Consider the following 24913-nt stretch of genomic DNA (forward strand, 5'->3'; position numbering starts at 1 on the left):
AAATATTTTCATTTGCATCTCTGAGACACCCTATCCAGCCTCTGCTATGATGACCGATGACATATTTCTCTCCGTATGAAGGGAGTGAAGCTCAGCGGGCGCAGTGAAACCCAAAGCCTCTCCCTACAGTTCCCCCTGAAGTCAAGGGAAAGTTTGACTTGTTGCTCTATAAGAATCACATTAAAAAGTTTTTTTTTTGTTCTTTCTCCCTCCTTAAATAAGCTGTTCCCCATTAATTTTTTCCATCCTTTTCAGTGTCCATCTGCCTGACTTCTATGGCAAATATATTAAGAGTTAGATTATAGGTACTAATTAAACTAAATCAGCTTTGTCAGTATTAATAATGCTATTAATAAGTTCACAGTGTTATTATAATAATAATTATCATTATTATTAACAATAAAAAATAACAAATAGAAAATATATACTGGAATCAGATAGTTTGTAAAATCCTGCTGATTTTAACTTTTTATTCTTCCATTTCCTCTTCGTTTTCTTGATAATTCTTATGTTTGTTAATTTACTGGTTTGATGAAGTTAAAAGAAGCCCACAGGGCCTCCGTTTGCCAGCCGCTCTGACCTTCCTCTCACCGCCGTGCACAACCCAAAATAAGAGAAAAAGAAAATGTGCGCACTTGTAATTATTAACGAGCCACTTGCTTCCTTGTCCTTGAAAGGTTTTGGGCGCAGTGAAGTCAAGGAAGCCGAGTTCAATCAAAACAGGACCGTTTTCTATGGAGGGGAACTCTTTAAGTGCCGGTGCAACAGTGAGGAAAAGCCTTTCATTAAAAGTAACCGTGACGTTTAATTAATAACCGGGCTGCGTCGGCAGAAATGAAACCCACTCGACTTTTCTTGGGACCAAAAAAAAAAAGAAAAAGAAAAAGAAAAAAGAAAATTAAAAAATTAAAAAATTAAAAAAAATAAATAAATCAGCGTTTGGAAATTAAACCACAGTTTGTCTGGGCACACTCATTAATGTTTTTAATCGTTTCAGCGCGATGCTTTTGATCTCTGCGTAAAAAAAAGAGCCAAATAAAGAAAACGCAATTCAGATTGTACATAAAACAAAAGGGCGAGGGGCCATAACTCAAGCTGTGTGGGGGTCAGGGTACAGTTAAATACTGAGAAACGTTACCACGCAGCCAGTTTGTTTTCATTCTCGCGGAGCATAAATAATATATAAGCTCTCCTGTCTGTCAGTTACATTTAAAATGCCGTCGTTCATGCATTAGAAATGAAGGTGGTGGAAGCTCTTGTAAAGGGTGATATTATAAGACGTGGCATTGGCTCAACCTTCAACGACAAAGTTCACACCTTAAGATGAGATAAAGAACTCAGAAGTGGTCCCTTAAAAATAAATTAGGATATAAATAAATAAGTGAGCAAACTGACTTTTTTTTCTTCTTCTTCTCCCTTTAGAGGGAGATTTGATGTTAGGATAGATCAGCGCATCTTTTCAGGTGGAAAATGACTCAGAATCTACATGTGTAAAATCTGTGTGAGCTCACTTTCATTTCCAGCATTTTACAGTCAACTTTATGTGTATTCTGGCATTTGATATTCTGGTGAAACTGGCGGCAGTGTGCCGGTCCAGTACCCAGTTTAATTTACCTTGTCTTGGGAATGATTTGTCTGTATTACCTAAATAAGGTGAAATCTGGGGCACGCAGACTCTCTGCTGCTTGTCGGAATCAGTGGAGTGTGAAATTGCAACACCAGACAGGCTGGATAATAGCTCAGAAGGGGGCTAATGTCCCTGCTACATTCACAGAACATTTTTATAATGACTGAATTAAAAGGAAAAAAGTATAGATTTATGCTATAGTCTGCTTTTTCCCCCCTTATTGCTGTCTTGGTCTGTGCTTTGGCTGTCTGTAGGTGCATTTTGTCCTGCTTGGATTAAGCAGTGTAAATAGATTTAGATCCAAGATGCTGGTTGTAAAATGGAAATAACCTGTGCAGTGCAGTCTGGCCTTTGCTGGCTCTCTTTCAGGACCCTTCTCTCTCATCCTGCTTTGTTAAAGGCGGACCGGTTTGAACAATTACAGATGCTGAGGGCCGTCTCTGCTCCCTCATGCCTCCAAGGACGCTCAGTCTCACATACGTGACCACAGAGAGGGCACACATGCACTTTCAGTCTCTCTCAAACCTCTTCCTTCTCTGTCCGTCCTGGTAACACACACGCACGCACGCACACACACACGCACACACACACACACGCACACACACACACACACACACACACACACACACACACACACACACACACACACACACACACACACACACACACACAGACCAACAAACACATAAATTACATGGGGATTACTGAGACATGGTTCTGTTCAGGGAGGGATGTCACCAGCAGGACCTGATTTGTCGGGCTTTACTATACTCAAATTCGGTTGGTAATACGTCTGCTTTTAGATCATTCCAAATAGCCCCCCAAATCCCTGCGACTCACCATTTAACACTCCCACTGGTGCTAAACTTAATCTTGCCTCTGACTGGGGTCACCATTCTGGTATTCTGAGCTTTCCAGCCACTGGACCAACTCCGACCAACTCCGTCTAGTCTTTCTCACAAGTCTTTTTTCGTGCATGTATCAACAGGGCAGGGTGGAGCGGCGTCAGTAGGTGCTGGAAACGCAGTGATCAGGTAGATAAGTGTTAGGATTCACCACAAACTTACAGTGAAAGAAGAAGAAATGCTACAAGCTGGTTCAGAACTTGCTTAATCAAAAGCACAAAAGAGTGGAAAAGTAATAAAAAGTTGATCGACTATTGGGTAAAGAGAGCACCTACTCAAACACTCATTGCAAAGTAATGCTTCTTCTAGGATGTTCTCTGCTGATTTAAAATGTTCGCCGTAATCCTGGCTTGTTCTCAGACTCAGAACCTCATGAAATCTGTCTAAATAAGCATGTTTTCATGTACTCTCGAGCCCATAAACTAAACCCAGCCCTCTTCATTAGGAAGATATAGTGTTTTTAGATTGTTTTGATGTGGTCAGCGAGCAGACGGACCATTGGCTAAGCATTGGAAAGAGCAGACAGACAGACAGTCCAAGCGGTTTAGCCTTGTTTAAAATTATTAATCCACTTCTAATTCCAGCTGGCCCCCTGGCAGCATAGAACCCTATCAAAAAAATCAGCGCCTCCATTGTGAGGCCTGGCAGAAGGGGACTGGGCGTATTTTTTCTGCTCCAATCAGTTTCTAGAGGTTGGGCGATTAAAAAAAGAATCCCAAACCCCCCCCTTCCTCGCACAGCGGGGGAATAACGGAATCATTAATTCCCCATTAATTTCAGAAAAAAAAAAAAAAACTAAACTAAATGTCGACTTGATGTAGTGCCTTCAACAACATGAAAAGACAGGAGTGACAGACAGGAGCGACAAGTGCTTTCGGTTTCCCAAAAAGTGTTGAAGGGCAAGATTCCAAAACCTTTCGTATCTGTTTGGGAGGGAAAAAACTCCCTGATGTGTAACGTTCAATATAACTAGAACGCAGAAAATACAGTCTGTCCGACAGGAGCAGGAGTCACGACTCTCTCATTTAACCAAATTCATAAAAGCTGACATAATCTTACTTTTTTGTTTCTAACAATGCTCTTCAAACAGATCTCATTTAAGACGCATTCAAACGCTCTTGATATTGACGCTCTAACGGAGGGGTGGCGTCTGCTAACGGGCTGATACACGCAGACGCACCGGAGGTCATTATGAGCAGCAGTTCTGAGGTTTGGAAAAGCACACTTGACACATACGTCTATATTCAAACATGTTGGAGGGCAGACAAAATAATGTGAACACTCCATAAGGTCTGAATTCATTGCAAACACAATGGTGGACCACTTGCAGCTGCTGCGACTAACCTGTTGGCTACAGCGTGAAACTTGTTTGTCACGTGATGTTGGCGACTGCTCCTCTTGACACATGTTCCCAGTTTTTGCAACCAGCTCACCTGCAGTGTGGGCACTGCTCATTCTAGTTTTCTAAGTCATCTCTCATTGCTTTGAAGTCTCAGAAATTAATGACGCTAATGTGATAAATAATATGAAAATCAACTCGTTATTGCCCACCTTGTCGGAGTCTGTGATTAAGTTAATTCAAGAGTAAGTCTTTTTTCTATGATTAGGTTATCATTATTGTCTTTAGGCCCTATACAAGCTGTTCATAAATACAAAGATGTTCCAGGCTGCTACCCACACACACAGCTGGGTGGCAGGCAAGAGGGACAGGGAGGGGAGGGGGGCAATGTCAAATCTCTGAGGGGACAAAGACGTGGTTCTGCTCCGTCTCCCCCAATGTAAACACCATACAGCAAGCACACTGATGCACGAGCACCAAGCGAGCGGATGGGTTTTGATTAGGAAGCATGGCCGGGCCCCAAGTGTGGGCCCCTATCATCACCCTTTCATGAATACACACACACGCACATGTGCATGTGCACATACGCGTACTGATGCACACAGAGACACTCATGGGGCCATTATAGCTGTCTCTGCTCAGAGTGACAGCCTTTCATATCTGTCTGTCTCCAAGCCAAGTGGTTATCATCTATGCACCCAACCATTAGGAAATGTCACAAACACACAAGCTGGAGCGCACGCGCACACACACGCAAGTACATGCACATAAACACACAAGCGCTTTTTTTTCCTCAGGAAATGAGGTCCAATTAGATGTAATCAATGGCAGATAAGTAAAAAGCATTTCAAGAAATTCAATGCTTTTAATTTTTTAAAAATTGATTTTTCCACTAATTTCTCTCTCTCTCGCTCTCCGGCTCGCTCACCCCTCTTTCTCTCTCTCCATCTCTCAGGGTGACTTTTGAGCGCTCAGAGATTGACAGAACAAAAGAGATTGTTGTGGAGATACTAATTATTTAATGAATTCTTTATTTATTTTAAAAGTTCCCTGGGTGGCGATGTGCCCAGACTGTTACAGTAGATGGAAAATTACAGGCTGGAAGACAGTGAGTGACACATGAACAGAGGCAGAGGGGCAGGGGGTGGGCCGTGCCATCCAAACATGCCCATGCCCTTAAAAGCCATGGCAACATCCTGCCAGACCCCCCACCACCCCCAATCCCCCTCATCCCCCTCCAACAGCCCTCCCCACCTCCATTTGCCACATTCCATTTCAACAAAACTGCCATATTAATCATGTGTGCTCACTTCAATCAAGCTTCTGTGTGTGTGTTTTTTTTGTAACGCTCTGCACAAAGTTCCAATTTTCCAGAAACAATCCTTAAAGTGACAACAAATGACAGCCAATTTACCTCAGCAAGGGGCTGCATGTCCACTACAATGAATGCAAACCGCTAAAATATCAAAATAATGTGCGCTCTCCCCCCCCCCAAAACCAATAAGTAGGGCATGGGGAGAGTAGGCCACTAAAGACCGGGTCATTATTGATTTGACAAGTGAGTGAATAATTCATCTCTTGTGGCAGGCATCAGCTGGGACGACCATTTACAACTGCTACTGTACCCCAAATCTGACCTTTCCTGCGTCTCTTCCATCAGTCTGTTATGTAGTCTAGCACTCTGATACTGTACATCCCGTGCCCCACCTCTGGCACTTCATGGGAACTCGTCTTATGGTCTCGAGTAATCATTTCAAATGTTCCTTTCAATCCCAGATTTTGTATGATTTCCTCAGCCAAGTGCTGCTTAATTTACGATCATTTCCAGCTTCCCTGTAGCTCTTGGCCAGCGGGACACAAGGACAGCTTTATGTATGGGTGTAATTCACACACTCATTGGCACCGGCCCCAGCAACTGCCTGCTATACAGAAATACTGATTTACACGCCACCTCAGCAATAGAAGATAGTAGAAAACAGATAGGTTTGATTGGCTGAGTCACGTTCAAAACTGGTGCCTGATAAACACAGATGTGGCTGCTGAGCTGTTAATATAAATCACACGTCCTCATTCATGCCGCCACTATACTGCTCGGCGTATGAATAACTGCTAGTTAGTCAGCGGTTACGACATGCACAGTAGGGAAAATCTGCTATAAGTCAATCTTGTTAGCGCTAACAAAAACACAAGGGAGATGAAAAACAGCCCTTGTGGTGGTAACCTCACCGAGAGGTCGCAGGCTGATTCCAGGATTTAACTCACTAATGCCCAGCGACCGTCCGAGACAAACAAATCACAGCCGTGACTTCAGCTCTCCTTCTTGATTTCTTTAAACAAGCGCTGCTTAAACACAGGCGTTTTTATATAATAAAATGCACTCTCAGAGGGTATTCCAGAAAAAAAAAAAATCTGAATTACATCAAGCGTGTGACACACACACTGCACCTTGTGAGAAAATGACTGGGAGCTGAGCAACCCTGAACCTATCCCATCTGTAGACAATAAAAAAAAGAGAACTCCTGCAATTTATTCTACAATAAAGGAACAGTCGTGCTCTTGAATAGAGCTCTCGGGGTGTGTTGAGCGCAGAAAGGCAGAGTTAGTTTCAATCTGTACTCGGACTACCTGCTGAGTTACCAGATCCCCAGCGAGTGTGAAGTCAAGCAGACTGCTTCTCTGACTCACGCTGCCTGCCACCACCTCCACGCTGCATCATGATTTATTCCATGACAGCGAGACGTTGGGACTGTAAGATTAAGACGTGTTCTGCGAAACGCCTGACACTGATCACCTGGTGGAGGGAGATATAAGCATTTAAGCGCACACGCGTGCAGCCTCCACACCCACTGCTTGTACACGCTCAGCTTTAGTTGCATTTATCCATGTAGAGTACATACATGCATGCACGCAGCCTGCCTGTCAGCAGGTAAAGGCATCGCAGAGAGAGTCAGAGCAGGCGGAAAGTTGAAGAGTTGTGCGCTTGAGCTGTGTGTGACCTTTTGTCCATATGATATCACTGAAAGAGGCGGGAACCAGGGGACGGCTCAGTCCCTGTCCTGCCTCTCCGAACCTGCATACCAGTCTGACACGATCCGCATCCTAAACAGCACCGTTCTCCAGTCACCTAATTTTCTCTTGCTATTAAGAAGACGCTAGAGAGCGGCTGTATGGCTTTAAAAAAAATCTCTTTTCTTTCTTGTTCCCTTTCTTGCTTCAATCTACATCTTCCCACTCACTCAAACACACGCACACAGGGGCCACAGGGAACTCCAAGTTTCCATTCATGCTTCTCATTATCGGGGCATGTCGGTATTTTATGAGGCCGTGTAAACCACTGAATTACTGCACTTTAAAATGCATCCTGACACTATTACGCGACCATGTTGATGGAGGGGCCTTTCATTGCTGGAGCGAGGACCTAAAATGGTGGACGACAAAAGAGCATGACTTGTTAATTATTTTTAACTGCCGGATAAAAATGATTATGAAGTAAGGCAGGATACACAAACGGACGAGGCCACGCCACAAAGTGACCCCCTGACGTTAGTTTGTTTCGAAGGAAAGCACAACAAATTTATTTTGTCTTCCAGAAAGCTGATTTTTCAAGTAAGTCTGTTGTTAGAAAAGCTCATAAAAAAATAAAAACAAATTAAAAAGGTACTGGAATATTAAATGGATAATGAGGAGTGCATTACACTGAGTTCATACCAGTTTTTGAATTTATTCTGACATGTTATATTAATTACAGCAAGTGATATTATTCATCCCAATTGTCTTTTCAATTTAATAGACAAGCATTTAATTAGGTGACTCTTTCATTCCCACATACACAGAGAGCTTCGAAGAAATATCAGTGTGTGTGTGTGTGTGTGTGTGTGTGTGTGTGTGTGTGTGTGTGTGTGTGTGTGTGTGTGTGTGTGTTCCCACCCCTGCCAGAACCGTTTTCATGCTACTGATTTTTTTTTTCCTTGTACAAATGCAGCAGTGAAAAGAAATTACAAATTGTTGTCATCACAAGTCAAAAAATATTAACTTTCGCCACAGATATTCATTTACGTCTACAATTCATCATCGCTGCTGCTCACAAACAGAGCATTAAAGATTCGTGCACTCTTATCTCCAGCATTTAATTTCGCTGACCTATCTCTCACGACTGAGGGACGAGCAGTAATAGTACCTGGAGGTGTGTATTCAGGGAACATTTAAGGTTATTCAAAATTTGCTTTGAAGTTTTTTTTTTAATGACATGTGAACTTGTGATTCTTTTGTTTGCTGCCCAGAAAAGGTTAACAAGTGGGCTTCCCTCTCTCTCTCTCTCTCACACACACACACACACACACACACACACACACACACACACACACACACACACACACACACACACACACACACACACACACACACACACACACACACACACACACACACACTTCCAGTACATTTCTAATGCTCATATGCTTTATTTGACCAGTGCTATCATCAAAGCCAGTTCCAATCTTTCCCATCTCCTCACTGTGCCCTGGGGTTCCTCTGTGTGTGTGTGTGCACACGAGTGTGTGCGGGAGTGCGAATGTGCATGTGTGTATGCCCATGTGTAAGTGTGTATGCACACATTTGCATCCCAGCTCGCAGTGCATGCATGTGTTTGTGCGCAAGTGTGCGCACATATGTTGTGTGCGAGCGTCTCTCAATGAGCCGCGGTGGCGGTATAGCTGAGGCAGGAGCAAGCTGTTGGTCGGCAGAGCAGTGACAATAAAAGGTGGCAGATCAGTCAAAACAAGCTCTGTTCTTCCAGGCTGGGCCAAAGTGCTGTTGAAGAGGTTCTTTTGAGGCACCCTTAATGTGGTAAAGTGATCTCCTCCACAATTGGGACACTCCAAGAGGCCATCCCTGACAGCCAGAGGAAAGCAAACTCCCTCCCCTCTCCCCCAGCATTGTCAGTTTCCATCGAACTCACTTGGACCAGATCCTAGGAGTGGATATACCCCAACACAAGAGACTTACAGAGCAAAAAAAAAAAGAGAATTTTATAAACACAAAATATAGACCTGCACTCTTCTTAATTTGCATCTATCAAACATCACCCCATTTCTTTATGTTCCCATTTGCATGCAACTACTTTGTATTTTGTGCAGCTGACTCAGCTTCTGGCTGATTGGACGACACGTTTCTCTCACCTTTATACGCACAGTTGCTCTCACTATCTCAGTAGCCATTTCCCCTGTGTTATTTATTGTCTGCGGTGTGGATGTGGCCTAGGTTGCAAAAAAGCCAGGCAGCGCTCAGAACACGACAGCAGAGCCCAGTTGGCCTCCTGACAATTTGGCCGACAATACCAGCAGACTTAGCACTCACTTTTTACAAGGGCTGCCTCAAATTGCTTCTCTCTTTCTCTCTCCGCGGTACTCGCAAAAGAGAGAGTGGCAAATTGAAACTGAACTTTATTGGAGGCTGTAGCCAGACATAGTCCGTAATAAGTATGGTTGCCCTGATCCAAATAAATAATCACCATCAAAGGAAACTGTCTGAAACACAGATTTGACCATTCTGGCTAACTCTCCGTAAAGCTTCCAAAGTGGAATGGGACTTTGGGCTCAACTTAAATGAAAAGGGGATTTCTTTTCTTCCTCGCACCCTATTCTAACTATTCCTCTTTTCTCTCTATACTTCTTCTTCTTCTCCTCCTTGTCTGTTGAAACATGTGGTCAGCTGTTATGCTTCCATGTGGTCAGATGATCAAAGCTGGGGAGCAGCGGTAATTGTCCCCCGCTGAAGCCCTGCCCCGGCTGGGATCAGGATCCCAGCAGGTGGGGGGGACAGCCATGAGAACGGAGGGAGAGGGTGGAGGAACGCAAGAGGCCCTGCCTGGCAGAAATAAAGACTTCCTAAGGGCTGCTCTCTGACAACAGAGCCCCAAAGGGAGAGTGAAAAATGAAGCCTCCACACATTCGGAGGGGTTTTCACTCAGGGAAAGGGGCCGCCATTGGGGTGAACATTAGGGAGAGAGGGCAAGATGGAAAGCATAAGAGAATAGGATTATAATATTTGCTCAGAGCGAAGAGGAACAATTGTGCGCCCATTTCACAGTGTCCTTAGAACTGAGTCTGTGTCGAATCCAAGAAGAGCTTTTTTTTCCTTCTTTTTTTTTGATGGTTCATGAAATATGGATGCTGTTTATTTCACCTGCTAACCCTGACTTCTCTGGTCAAACACCTTCCACTGCCAAACACTATCGCTGCCGAAAAAAGAAGAAAAACTACAGAAATAAACTTGGCAGCCTTTACTTGTAGAACACACGAATACACGAGCCACTGACATGGACGTAAACACAAGAAAGTCCACTCTTTCCTCTCACCAACAAGCCAACAAACACATTATTACCATACACAAACAAAAACACACGCACGCACGCCGAGGTGGGGAAAGACCACGCATACCTCGGCCGGTCAGTGTTTACCTGAAGACCGGAGGGAGCTGTGAAAGCTCACAAGTCGGGCTACTTTGCATGTACATGGGAGCCCGCAAAACACTTCTCACTGCTGTCCGTCATTTTGATTGCCCAGCACGACTCCTCCGCCCTAAACCTCCCAACACCCCCACCTCACTGCACCCCCCCACCCCCCACCTCCCCTCCTGGCCAGATGGCTTTTTTTTTTAACTGTCTGTGGGCTCTTGCACCTCTGCTCTACCACACTAAATCCCTGAGATGGCTGGGTGGAGTGGAGGGTTTGGGAGCTCTGCGTGGACAAATGGTTCGGAGGTAGCAGAGCAAATAAAACGGATTAAGAGGAGTCTTTTCACAGATACTTCAAAACTATTTTGGCGCTGAGCCATGGATCCCCCCTCGCCACCCTCCCAAGTACCCCCCCCCCCCCCCCCCCCCCCGATAGGAGGAAAAATCTGACACCCACAAAGAAATTTTCAGAGCATACAGAGATTGTCTTTGTGGGATATCAGATGGAAAGATTGTGCATGTGCTGTATTATACGTAGATCAAAGCTACAACAGGGGGTGTATTTATATTCTTTCTATTTCTAAATACTGTATTAGTCTAACACGGAGTCAAGGTAAAGAATCTTGCACGATGGCTACTACTGCTTATGGAAATCCTCGTGAACTTAATCCAACAGCACGACCCTGACGTGAGGAAACAGCAAAACAGCTTCAGCCTCATAATTCGTCTTCTTCCATTTTGCATTATTGGAGGAATGGTGACATGTACATTTTCTGACTAACAAAGTGTTTTACAGCCTATGAAGAAATACATAATGCATTCACTTAAGTCGCACTACATGCACATTTCCACTGTGCAGAATGACTCAAACACATCCATCTATAAGGACTGTCATTTTCATAACAGCACCATGCCTGTTATTGATTGACTGCCTTCAATTTTCTCATCAGAGTTTAAAATGATTCTCATCCTTATTATATATAAACTTTTGCTACTTTAAAGCACACTTTATTGCATTTGAACTGTAAAGTGCAGCGCAGCCACAGTCAGAACGCAGCGAATCAATAGAGGCTGATATGAAGGAAATCCAAATGTCACCTCTTGGCTCCATCCAGCCAAAGGTTAGATTCTTGACTCCCCGCTGTCTCCTGTCATTAGGTTGCTTAGCAACGGGCTACAAGCTATAATTAGCTTAGCAAAATTAAGATTTCCATTTTGTTAACACAAAAACACTTATCTGAAAAGTGTCACATGTTCACTGAAAGGCATTCCAAAGGCATGCATTGAAATATGAGTGATTTCTTTTTCTTTTTTTTTTTTGAAGACTTGGCATGCTATGGCTGTCGCCACTGAGTGAGATGTACAAGTGCAGCTGTTATAGCATACTTAATGAAAAATCATAAGATGGGGCATGATATCACCCTGTGAGCATCTGTCAAGTGTTATTCTCATATGTTCGCAGCATACTAATTTTCAAACAGTCTAACAGTCCCTTCATCCTCTTCATTACGCCCGCATACCTGCAGCAAGGAAAAGTCCTCAAGGAACGATAAAGCATTTATTTCTCCCTACACTTCTTCCATGCATCCACCCACGCTTTCATAAAGTCACAGGCCAGTAGTTGGATGCTTTTATTCAATGTGCCTTAAAGTACTGTGATTTCAATCAATTCTGGCTCTGTCAGCCCTGCCAGGAAACAAAGCAGAAACGTTAACAGTGTCAATGCCGAGCCACTGAACCGCACTTAACCTTGCTTCCTGACTATGGTATAGCCGCTGCATCCAGCCTTCACCCATCATCTGTCCTTCCATCAACACACCAGTACATCCCACAATCAACACCCATCATGGAGCCAGACATGTAGTTATGACTTACAGCGGAGGGCAGCGACACCGGCTCCTGCTGACGTGTTACCAGGCAGCAATGACAGGGTCACCAGGATCACTCAATTAGCAGGGGTGACAAAAGACCCAGCAGGATCCAGCCCAGCATCCCCACCCCCCCACCCTCACACAACATCAGCCACTACAACCAAGGGCCACCAACCTGTGTCTATGTGTTGTTAGCTATCACAGATGTAAGCAGCACCAGCGCTTTTCTTTTTCTACTGACCCTGCAGACGTTGATGTTCTGCTGCAATATTCAGTATGTTTACATTCAATCCAATTAGCCATTATCTTCAGCTCAGCAGCTTTCGGTCAGTGGTTCGATTCCCGGCTCCTCCAGTCTACATGCTGAAGTGTCCTTTGGCAAGATACTGAACGCTGAATTGCTCCCGATGGCTCTGCTACCAGCGTGCGAGTACGTGTGTGTGAATGCGTGGATGTGGCGTGTGTTGTTAAGTGCTTTAAGTGGTCGGTAGACTCGAAAATTAATGCAGTCAACTTATCATTTAAGGTATTGACTCAGTCCATTTATTGTATGGTAAGAAATTTAACAAAAAATAAAATATAAGTCCACTAATCTTGTGCCTTTCATCATTGGAGGAAAGTTATAGAGGCAGAAAGAGGACAATCATGTCTCCTGAAGAATTGCATTTACATATTATTCGTTTGTTTTGACAAATGATTTTGAGGGAAAAGCATTTGCTGTCCTCGTGTTCAGCTGCGGCTTGTTTTCCAGTGAAATAAGTGCTATATGTTCTTGAAACCGGAGACCGGGATTCACATCCTGAGTCCTCCATGTGGTTAGTCCTGTCTCATGCTTCAAGTCAGTGAAGATGTTTTAAGCATTTAACCACGACCTCGATCTGTCACTACCCACAAGTGCTTCGAGTGCCTCAACATAACCATAAGAATATCAATCATACTTTACTTGCCGCAAGCAGTCCTTGTTGGGACAAGGAATTAAATATGTTGACAGTGAACGTTACATTCAGCATGAGCGTTTGTTACATGGCAGACATGTTCATTTCCACGTTATGCTGAGAAAATTTAAAAAATAAATAAAAAATTATGGGGGGGGGGCAGAATTTTGTTTCTTTCCAAATGCACTTGCTGTAACAAATAAGCAGTACATGCATTTGTAGGAAACAGGGTTGAGGAGGGAAGTGAAGAACTACAGCTGCAGCTCTTGCTTTCAGTATCGATTATTCTACCAATTATTTGTCTGATGAATCGAATAGTAGTTTGGTTTATAAAATGCCACAAAAAAAGAAAAAAAAAAACTCCCATAGCTGAGGATGACTTCCCCAAATTTCTTGGTTTGTCTCAGCGACAGTCATACAGATCGTGACCAGGGCGTCACACTGGAACTGGATGATCAGCAGAGATCGATTACAAAGCCAATGGCTGTCCAACACACAGGTCTACACCTCAAATGAACACATGTGGATCACACAGATGTGCTGCTCAGACTTTGGTGCAGGTACCCGTATGCATGTACGTCCTGTGCGTATGCGTCTTTGTGTCTGTCTCTTCGTGAGTCTACTTTTTTCTCATCCTCTGTCTGTCAGTCTGTCAGGCCATCTGTGTGTATTTCCCTTTTGTGGCAACCTGCCTGCCTGCACCCCCTCCACCCCCCCCCCCCCCCCCCCCACTGTCCTATTTGCAGCAAAACGACTCCTGTCTCGATCAGCGTTCAGGATATTCCTTGCAGCAAAGAATACACATAACCCTATGTGTGTTTTGCGCATTCCCTGTTGAGTGGAAGCGTTTGAGTTGAGGATGCTGGAAGTTGAAGAGATATTGCCAGAGATGGAGGTGTCAGCGAGAATGGCAGCATTGTTAATTAGAACATTCCCCTTGATGGGTCTCCACCTCAGCTACGATATGTAGGGCAGTAGTAACATAAAATAGATGCCTTTGATTACAGAATACACACACACACACACACACACACACACACACACACACACACACACAGACAGACACGTACGCACACACTAGAGCTTTACACTGAAACAGGGACGGAAATAAAAAGATTTAGAGACTTAAAAAAGAAAATAACCCTCTTGAGTCTTTCAAAGGCTTTGTCTGTGAGACAGTGTGTGTCTGTGTGTATGCATGTGTGTGAGGAGGTTTGTGAAATCACATGACCGCTTGAGTGAGTGTGTGTGTGTGTGTGTGTATTTGGTTCTAGGCAAGTTCTGAATCCAATTGAGAGGTTTCGGGGGAGGATAATAAGACTGTTTAAGCTTCCAGCATCCTTGAAGTTCTTGTACTCTGTGCTTTCCCTCAGTGATCACTGGATCCCACTGTCACTCACTTCCATCCATTCAGGCAAAATTGTGTTTTTTTTTTCCAGAACATTCAAACTAGTTACAGCAACAACAACAACAACAACAACAACCCCAGCTATGCTAGCACACAAGAGGGCAAGGATTAGGAGCTGCCTGTTGCTCGGGAAAACAGACTGTTGAAGTCCAACATTTCACCTCTTTCCTGTCATTGCATTTTCTCCTTTACCAAGATGGAAGAAGCAGGAGTTGAGACACTTAACACATGAGTTAGCTGTCTGACTGACTGAGTGAATAACTGCTGCAGGAGAGCTGGTGGAGAGCAGACGCATCCACATGAAAAGACTGCATTTAGAGGAGTAAGTGCATCTCGTAGTCGTAATAAACTCCTTAAGTATAATGCATTTGACCTTGCGAATGTTGATGACCCAAATGTAAGACAAGCAGCAGGTCGGAGCAGTGCAACAGCTGGCACCACAGTTCACACAGACTTCTTATTCAGCAGATAAAGACGCTCATCAGTCATACAGTCAAATAAACATGCCTCAGAGACCAATGAACTTTATGCCTCAATTCATTGCATTTGCAAGGTGCAATTTAAATTCCAAGTTTGTTTTTTCTCTTTGGAGTTCTCCTCCTCCAAGCTCCCATCACACAGCAAGCAGGCATCACAAGTTAACACTATGCTAATGGTCCCTTTTGGTGCCCATTAATTGCCCGATGATTATCTTTACACTCTGCAAACAGTCACACGTCACCTTGTGTCACCATAGAGCGACAAACTGGCCAATGAGGGGCTGGTTTGGAAATGCTGGGGAGAGTGGGGGCAGGTTGATTTAAAAAAAATAATAATACAGGGATTTAGCTGGTAAGTGAAATAACTGGATAAACTTAAGGACTGAAAGTAGCTTTAGAGGTCAGGAGGAGGTCAAAGAGGAGAATGGCTGAACTGTAACCTAAACCTCAGCCAACAGTCGATCAGCTGTTAACCTCAAGACGTTATTCCGACCATATAACTTTGGATTAAAAGAAGAGTTCACCATTTTTTGGGTGTATGAAGGAGGAACTGGGAAACCAATATCACACTCGTGTCTGTGTGATAACTACAGAGCTACATTGGGAGTCAATACGCTAAGCTTTGCTCCTAAGTTTAAAAAAAAAATGCAGCACCTCTAAAGCTCACTAATCAGCGCTTTGTTAAGTTAGTTGTTGCAATCTGTACACAAACAGAAATGTAAAAAAACAAGCAGTGGCAGCTTTACAGGAGCTGCATGCTGTAACTATTACTTGGCAACCAGCGACTGTCGCAGTGACTCCCTGGAGTCTTGTCATCGTCGTGACTTTGCCAGACAGCGCATTTCCCAAAATGTTGAACCACTAACATCATTTACATAATCCGTCATACACAGTGACATTTGGAAACAACATACCACAAACATTTTACATTTTGTTCCTCAAGTGGACCGAAAGCAAACTGTCCACTGGTTTTCATGGAGCTCTATTCATGGAAAAGAGAAAATACGAGAGATGAATATAAAACCTCCTTGACAGAGAGATTTCAAGTAAAAGAGGGGCTGCTGTTAAAAAATTCATAATACGAGAGCTGAATGTTTAAGTTACAAGAAAGTCTCAAAGTAAAGCTGTAACTTGGCTGCTGTGGAGCAGCGGCACGACAGAGGCAGGGGATGGGGGGGTGTGACACCTCTGTCTGTTGACTCTACACGTGTGTTGTATTTAATTAGCCGTAATCCAATTGAGGGATACGGCTTCCTGTTAAGAGAGGTGCAAAGGGTCGAAATAAACAGCTTACAAGACTATTAAACACTAAAGATGCAGTCTGCAGCCTATAGGAGGACAAAGCCCTGACCTTACTGACACACTGAGCAGCAGTCCACTGCTCAGGTGTGACCTGACCTCCGGCAGCTGCTTCATGTTTGTGCTGCTTTAGTTTTGTCAGATCTATGAAAGAGTTTCCTCTGTATTAAGGCAGAGAAGACAGACAGACACGGAGAGACGGGGGAAAATGAAAGGATGAAAGAATGAAAGGGAAAGGGGCAAACAGGGATCAGAGTAAAGACAATTTTGGTCATCTTATCTCACTTAACTTGACCACATTTATTTAGAAAATGCTGTTTTCAGGGAAGATCAAAAACTATGGCTACCATGTGTTTCTAACTAGAACCCCGGCACACACAGAGAACAGGTTATTATGACAGTGATCGCTTTCTCTCATCAAAGCCTCTGTTTCAAAACCACCCATGAGCCAAAGGTGTCAGCTTGTAAAGAGTCTCTCCAAAGCTCATCCAATCAGGCTCAAATCATCATCCAAGCCCGCTACCCTGCAGATAAATGACATTCAGTATATAGATGATTTAGAACAATTGGTCTGAGGGGAACAACAGTTGGTTGATGCAGAAGGCATGGGCTTTTTTTTTTTAGGAATAAATAAAGCTGACTGGTCAAAAAAAAGACTGATTGGAACATGGCTGAAAACCATGGCAACAGACTCCTTAGTAAACAGTTTATGGAAGCCCAGTAGGAAACCCGGCGGTTGGGTAAAGACAGCCTTGCGCTAATCAGTGCATACCAACACCTCCAGCGCCCAAACCTCCATGAATTTCTCAGGAACAGATGTGTCAACTGTGCTGGCCCTCCGCTGTGCCGCTGCAGTGTCTAAGCCAATCAGGACTGTGTTACTCAAAGGGAATGGTTGCATAAATTATTGTGCGTGTGGATGCAAGTGTGCTTGGCGGTGTAGTTTTAATGTATTCAGAAGCCAAAGTTGCTCTCTGCACTCAACTACTGTATTTTCTGCAGTCAGCAAAGCAGGTAAACTCGGCTGTGGAGTCAAGACGAGCCCTGTCCTGTTGCGAGTGCCACCTGGAGACAAAGAGGTCAGACTTGCGCAAAACTTCAAGGAACTGTACAGCGAGCTCCGGCATAACTGTTGAATTCTAATTAATAAATATTACATTAGATTCTAGTAGAAAATTCCACATCAAGCAGCTTCTTTTGTGTCTGGCGAATGAGAAGGAGAGCAAATGAACAGGAAAATGGGAGAGATACTTAAAACTACAAGTTCAAAGAAAAATGTAAGAAGAAAAAAGCGTCTTGACCTATCTGCCTATAGTGAGGAGCCGTGTCGTTAAATATAATGTTGCCATGCGCTGCGCTGTGATCAATAAGCCGGCAGCAGAAAGAACGCAGCAATTTTACAGGGCGCACTACAAACACAACTCATCTAATCATCTTCAAAGTTTCACAGCCCAACACAAACCCTGAGACCAGCTCTGAATCAAAGACTAGCACTCTTCAGCAACCCGACTGGCAACACGTGCGTCCGTGTACGCACACCCAGATGTGCACGCAGACGAGCACTGGCACGCACAAACACTCCTCCCTGGGCAACTTTTAGCCTCAGTCACAGCCTGTTCTTCTCCCAACGTAACCATAATTCACCCCTATCATTTATCAAAATAATCATGTTCCGGGGCCAGCGGAGAAGCTTGGCGATGAAGTGACACATCTGAGGTCAAGGGGAATCATCTTTCAGGGACTGCTCTACGCTGCGGGTGGTTGCCAAGCCACGGCGCTGGATGGTGAGGTGGCCGTGGCGACGGTGGATGGGAAAAGCGGGGAGGCGTGGGGGTGTGTGTGTGTGTGTGTGTGTGTGTGTGTGTGTGTGTGTGTGTGTGTGTGTGTGCTGGGGGGGGTGCTGCCAGTGCAGATGCCCGCAGACAGACCGCCTTGCCTGAGAGACACGAGAGCTGCCGGAGCCTCAGACAGCTCTCTCCATCACCCCCTCCAACTCCCCCTCCCCTCCCGTTGCCATCTGTGAAGCACGCACGCATGCACACACACGTACACACAAACACACACACATAAAGAAAGACGGCACCCACTAACTAAGAGGCCCAGGGACACTTAGCCACGTTAGCAGCCTTACAGAGACCGCTGTGCTGGGTAACTGCTGACATGCTTTAAAAAGACTAAGAGAGAGTGAGAGTTAGTAGAGAGAGAGGGAGGGAGGGAGGGAGGGAGGCAGAGCTGCTGAGCCAGATGGTTGGTCTAAGCTAAGCTAAGCGCCGGAGAAGATTGAGATACCAGCCAGGTGAATTTTGCTCTCGATTCTTTTTTGACAGGTGGACAGAGCAGAGCCGTCTGGGGTTGACAGCGCTGCCATGTTTTCAATAAGCAGAGCTGTGTGTGTGTGCGTGTCCTACCGTGTGGCATGTGCAGCCGCGCTGATGGTGCGGCTGTTTTTGTGTGTGAATATGTATGTGTGCCTGTTATTCTGTTTCTGCGCGTCCATATGGGCAGTATGTGTGCATGCATGGTCATATTTTCTTTATTTTTTAAATGCATGTGTGTATCCGTGTGTGTGTGTGTATGTCATGTATGGTAAGCCTTGGTGGTTTCACCCTGCGCTTGCATCAGTTACAGTGGATGGTGTTGACAAGTGTAATGACAGAGTTAGGAGCTCTAATAGGCCAGATCCTGCCACGGAGAGGAGCATAAGCTACTGTTTGCAGTACTCTTCATGTCACTGTGCTATTCTTATTTTCCCTCTCATCGTTTCTGCTCTGCCCTCTTTTTCTATTTCTCCCCTTTCCTCTCTTCTGTTGTCAGGTTAAAAAAGGTCATGGAAGGTGAAAATAGAAAAGAAGAGGTAGCTCCGGATTGCACTCAGCAGAACAACTTGATTCTGATGGCGATCTCGATGAAGTTAACTACTGTAGCACGGTTTGGTCGTGTCTTGCATGTCATGTTTTTTCTCTCTGTAAGAAACTTCATAGCAGAAATTTGGAGGAGAATCTGGATTCAATTTAAGGCTTGAAGAGCTTCTCAAAACAATTGCCACATTTTCCTGTTTTATTCTATTTTTGTATCCAAAGAGAGTTTTCATCCCTGACCATCAAGGATGAAGCCAAACCTTTCTTCTTTAAAAGTCCTGATCTGGAATCAACCATGTACACTCAGCCAGAGGGTCTGTGTATACAGATTGCAGACTGGGGTTTTAATAATTTGACTTAATGTTTCACACTGACGTTGAATCCCTTTGATGGCGGTGAAGGTAAAATGGAATTTTATTTGGTGAAAGAAAGTATGAAATATTCCAACACTTTGATTTATAATTCAATCAAAGGAGCACCTCAAGACAGTCGATTCAGACAAACACAGCGCCAACAGTAAACACGGGTCAGCTTTTATCACGATTTTCTGAGTTTGGGACATCCAAGCTGAAAGTACTGTGACCATTGGCCAGATTATATACCTGCACAGATTTCAAGTTGGCTCTGCTTTGCTGCATCTTTTCTCGTCCATCATGTTAAAAATGTGTGACAGGGTGGCTCGCTATGAGCAAGATGAGCCCACAAACTCTGCGGTAAATCATGAAGTAGCTGTCTACCGTTATCGTAATGAATTTTCAACAGATTCTCACGTTTTTATTGGTTGAAAACGTATTTAAGAGCAGTGTCTTAATCGTCTAACTATGGGTAGCCACTGCATCGATCTGCCAAGTCAAATCTGCGGTTAATAATTAATGATGAGTCTGGGAGAGGCAAATGCATTTCGTGATCACCTCGCTGAGCAGAGACAGTGCAGATTTGTTCAGAGAGGATAAAAGTGCTCTTGCACAGATGAGCTGTGTAGACACACAAACTCGCACACAGATACACACACGCATTTATGTGTTGCATTGGCTCTAATCTGTAATGCATCCAATATGTGGAGCTATTGGTCAGCGCTCTGGGGGGCAAAGCTGCATGGCACACAGAAACCTGCACGCTCATCTCCATACGTCTATCCAATCAGCATTTTGTCTGGCCCCCGTGCCAGTGGGCCAATCAGATGCCCCAGATGTAGCCCGCTCCCCATCCCCCCACAGAAACACACAAATATCTACAGAAAGCACATACACACACATCAATCCAGCTGTGATTCGTGGACATAATCCAAGTTGCCTCTCTGGTGTGCAGTGCAAGGTGGCATCTGTGTGTGTGTGTGTGTGTGTGTGTGTGTGTGTGTGTGTGTGTGTGTGTGTGTGTGTGTGTGTGTGTGTGTGTGTGTGTGTGTGTGCAAGAGATGATCTTCTATCATAAAAAGAGAGCAGCGTCTTATCAGCATTCATTGCCAAATAGCCACATGTCTCTCCAAAATCAGACCCAACAAAGCCCCTGGGCCTGAGAGGAAGTATGCTCTCACCAGCTTGAAGGGGCTGTCACTCAGTTGTTTCAGACTCTGCTTCACAGTTGGACTTTTCCAAACTTATGGAACTTACGCACAGAGACACCACGAGGCTGTGTGCTGTCACCACCGTTGTTTTCCATTTACACGAATGAAATGATGCTCACCGCATGTCAAGCTGTTCAAACATGCTGACAATACACCCCTTGTTGGTCTTTTCATGACAACTCAGAGCATTATTAAGACAGTCAGTCAGTGATTGGTTTAAATCAGGAACCTGGTTGAAAGCATTTTATCACTTAACAACTTGAGTGTAAAGAACAAAATCAAGCTCAACATCGCAGGTGAGGTGACAAGTTACAAAAACAACTGCAATATATTTGACGGTACCAAGAAGGCTGAACACATAACTGCAGATATCTCACACTACATTCAGAGTTTGAGCTGCTCCCGTCTGGCCGTTGATTCAGGGTCACCAGGGCCTGCTGAAACATATGCAAGCCTTTTTTTCCCTAAGCCAGACAGGCTCTGAACAGAGAATGAATGCATCAAGGAACACTTGTTATTCTATAAGATTGCTCTCTGTTGTTATTTATAGCATCAATTTGCTGTGTTGTGCAATGCATAGTGTACTTTTACTGTACTTCGAAGAAGCCAAAGACAAATATCCGCTGACGTGAACAATAAAGACGATTGATCAATCATTCAATGATTGTTGTCCACATGCAAAACAGAGCGGAGGTGAACACCGAAAGGTCACTCTGCAAGATCACAGAACAATGGACGCACTAGTGAGAATTAGAGAACGAGAGAGACAGTGAGAGAGGGAGGGAAAACGTGACTGAGAGCTACAGAAAAGCAGGCACTCATTGAATCATTCTCACACACAGTGCTTTGGCCCAGATCAGCCAGAGAGATAAAGGAAGAGGATTACACTCTGGCTGAAAGACTTGGAAGTATCCTGAGTCTCCTCTGACTCTCTGCCACTTCTACAAAGTCACCTCTGACAATGGAACTATCTGTTAGCAGAAGGATAAATCAAAAACCCACAAGTGTGTTTGGGAAGTACGCTGTAGTGATGTGGAGGTCATTCAAAAGTCCCAATTTAAAATAAAAAGATGTATGCTACAGAAGAGTCGGGTTGACTATGCATGTCCATTGAAGACAACGGAGGAAACAACTGGAATCATTTTCCCATGATGTGGTCTGTTTGCAGTGTGCACAGGACTCACCAGTGGTGCAGAGGGCCAGTTCGATGATATCCAGAAGCGTCAACCAGACCAGGGAGGCTGCAGGAAGACAGGGTCTGTTAGGGTTATGGCAATTTGGGTCTTATTTGCACAGCTTTGGCCATCATTTTTATTAGTTAGTATTACATTGCATTCAGCACCGTAAATGCTGAGATTAACAGTGACTTCACTGTAACAAATAAAACACAGGCCAAGAATGATCAGACAGGTTGTAAACGAGGCAACAGCCGATCGAAAACACTTCATTTTGAGAAAAATCCAAAAGCAAGCGCACAAAACTATCCTTTATTGCACAGGAAATCTGCGTGTGCCAGCACAGTTGGTCATAGTTGCACTGGGAAGTCTGTCAGTAAACTGTAACATTTAAAGCAGACAATGTGGAGAGTTTTGCCTTTGTTGTCTTCCAAATAGGTTTGGTTAATCTGGTGGTTTGGTTAGAACATGTAACTGAAGGCACATGCGTCTGGTTCTTAAAAGTAGGAATGGTGGCCACAACTGCAAAAATATAACCCCAGTTTTATGAAACTTTAACCGTCTGCACTCAAATCTGAGTAAAACACACACTCTACTGTCGCTTTCCATGTTATCTACCTGATACTAAAGTGTTCATAGGGTGTGCAGTTTGGTAATGGGTGCGGATCATGACTGTGTGAGGCCTGCTGACCATTCTGTTAGCCTTGTTTGTTGTGGATATGTTTACACAATGTCAGCCATTTGTTTGTTGGACAGGGAAGATCACACAAACTTTGACCAAAAATGATAATTAACATGTTTGATTTTCTTACCACTCCTTTAGGCTGCACTTGACCATGCTGCTTTAGGCCCAGGAAGTACCAAACCATTGGCAGCCTGTTAGGACTCCTTTTATGGAGGTGTTCCTGGTGGACTGCACCAAATGTGGTTTAGGTGGAGGGGAGATTGAGATGTATATTGAGAAAACACAAGTTTTGAGTAGTTTTTGGTCTGAACGTGATTTGGTGACTCTTAACTGATCATATTTATGTATTTAGAAAGAGATAAATCACTTAATTATTGAGTTAATGGATTTGTTAAATGGTATTTCATGAAGTAAGAGGAGGGTCATACCCTTTTCTTGCTGTTTCATCTACACAGCAACGTACTCACAATGTCAACATGTTCATGTTTAAAATACAGTCACAACCTTAGTTTAGCAATTTAGCATGCTACATTTTCATATTAGTTTTTAAGTACAGCTGTAAGTACAGATAAGGCTGATGCGAATGTTGATCATGTTGTAGGTATTTGCTTATAAACCAGTATTTCCCAAGATATTTCCATCTGAGCAAAAGTGGTGGGCTGACCGTCAGTGCAAACCCATAGCTAACCATTGCTAGTGTGGCCAAAAATGTGAGTTTGTGAGAAAATGTACAGTTTGTAAAGCAATCCCATTTCACAGTTAAAGTACTCCGAAGCATCTGTTCACTGGGGGTTCTTTTGTAATGTCCTGAATAAAGAGCGCTGTGAGTAAAGGTTTGCTCTTTTCCAAGTTACCTCTCGAGGTGGCAGTGACAGTTACGCCTGTACTTCCCATAGCAGCTGGATAACAGCGGTGCTGCTTTCTGATGACCTTAAATAGCTTATTGATTTCTGTGAAAGCAGGAATGGACAGACTGCATGTTTTTTTTTCCCCTGCCCACCTCCTTTTGTGTTTTCCTTCTTCCAAGCCATTGGAATTATCAGGGTCAGGTTTATTGTGGTATAAAAAAATAGTTGTTTACTCACTCTGCCGTCTGCTGAAAATTAAAAACAAGAACATACACAAACACATAAACGAGCCTTGCTTAGTGCGTGTCTGTTGTTAGTGTTTAAGGGATAGCCGTGGAGTTACTTATCCAAAAGGGTCAAAGGCATAATGGGTTATAATCTCCTTGTGGACAACCTTCATCACCCAACACTGCCACTTCTAACAAAGACCTTGGCCTCAGCCCTCAGCTGTCGCTTCCCCTCCTTGGCTTCCACCAGCAGACCTTAGACGACTGGTCCATTGTCGTACTGCCCATCGACTTGTTAGATGAATTCAAATTTCACATGTCAATTAAATGAGTGTTGCCCTGGTGATTAGCAGATCCCACTAATTGTTGCTCCCTCCTCCTCTTTCCTCCACTTTTTTTTTGCCTCCTTCCCCTCCTCCTCTTGCTCTCCTGCCATTTTCCACATGGAGGAGCAGGGAATGGGGCTTTGTGCTGTCGGGCCCCATGCCCCATGTCAAAGATGGCTCCTCGGTCTCTTCCCCCAGCCACGCTCCTCCTCTGAGACTCCCAGATCCCCTTTCTCAAATCTGGGGTCTAAGGAAAAGATGGACATAAAGGGTGTGTGTGAGTGTGTGTGTGTGTGTGTGTGTCTCTCTCTCTCTCTCTCTGTTTGGGGGCACATATAGATCACACAAGCGTAAAGAAGTATATAGGGTTGAGTGGATATGCATTTCATCCTGTTTGGGGCCACAGCATCAGGACGCAGGACAGGATGCTCGGAAACATCCAGCGCTACAATCCCAAGTGCACATCACAGACATGAGCACAGAAACGCACTCGCTCTGACACACACTCCCACACGTGCACCCTGGCAGATAATTACCCCAACAGCCTCTGGAGAGCAGAACGCCCATGTGGGCCCATAACCGCTTTAGACAAGGGCCATGGCACACCCAAGACCCTCCTTCTTTGTCTATCTCCCAAGCCATGTGTTTGTTTTGCTTGACTCAATGAACTTGATCTGTGGATCTTCACAGCATTTTGTTCTCTGTGCCTCCCAGTGGTGTTGTAAAATGCTAAATCAAGCCATGGAGCAGCTCTGGAAAAGCAATATGCAAAGGTTGCCAGCCTTCAATATTATTTTATTTTCTCAGGTGCAACCGTCTTGTGTTTTCAGCTTCAAGGAAATGATATATCTACTCTTTTATTTATTGTAAAAGAGCACAAATTCAGCATTAAGCAAAGTAACACCAGGATAGC

At 44.2% G+C, this 24913-nt stretch overlaps 1 long non-coding RNA gene across 3 annotated transcripts in view; it reads right to left on the bottom strand.

The window, feature by feature from the left end:
• The window catches only part of LOC139331801 (uncharacterized), an 84195-nt gene that overhangs the window by 49809 nt on the left and 9473 nt on the right, over positions 1-24913 (bottom strand). For all 3 annotated transcript variants that reach the window (XR_011602199.1, XR_011602198.1, XR_011602200.1), the window contains exon 3: positions 21924-21980. This is a non-coding gene — a long non-coding RNA (uncharacterized lncRNA). The remainder of the gene's footprint in view (positions 1-21923; positions 21981-24913) is intronic.

Source organism: Chaetodon trifascialis, chromosome 5 (assembly GCF_039877785.1).
Source record: "Chaetodon trifascialis isolate fChaTrf1 chromosome 5, fChaTrf1.hap1, whole genome shotgun sequence".
Taxonomy (NCBI): Eukaryota; Metazoa; Chordata; class Actinopteri; order Chaetodontiformes; family Chaetodontidae; genus Chaetodon; species Chaetodon trifascialis.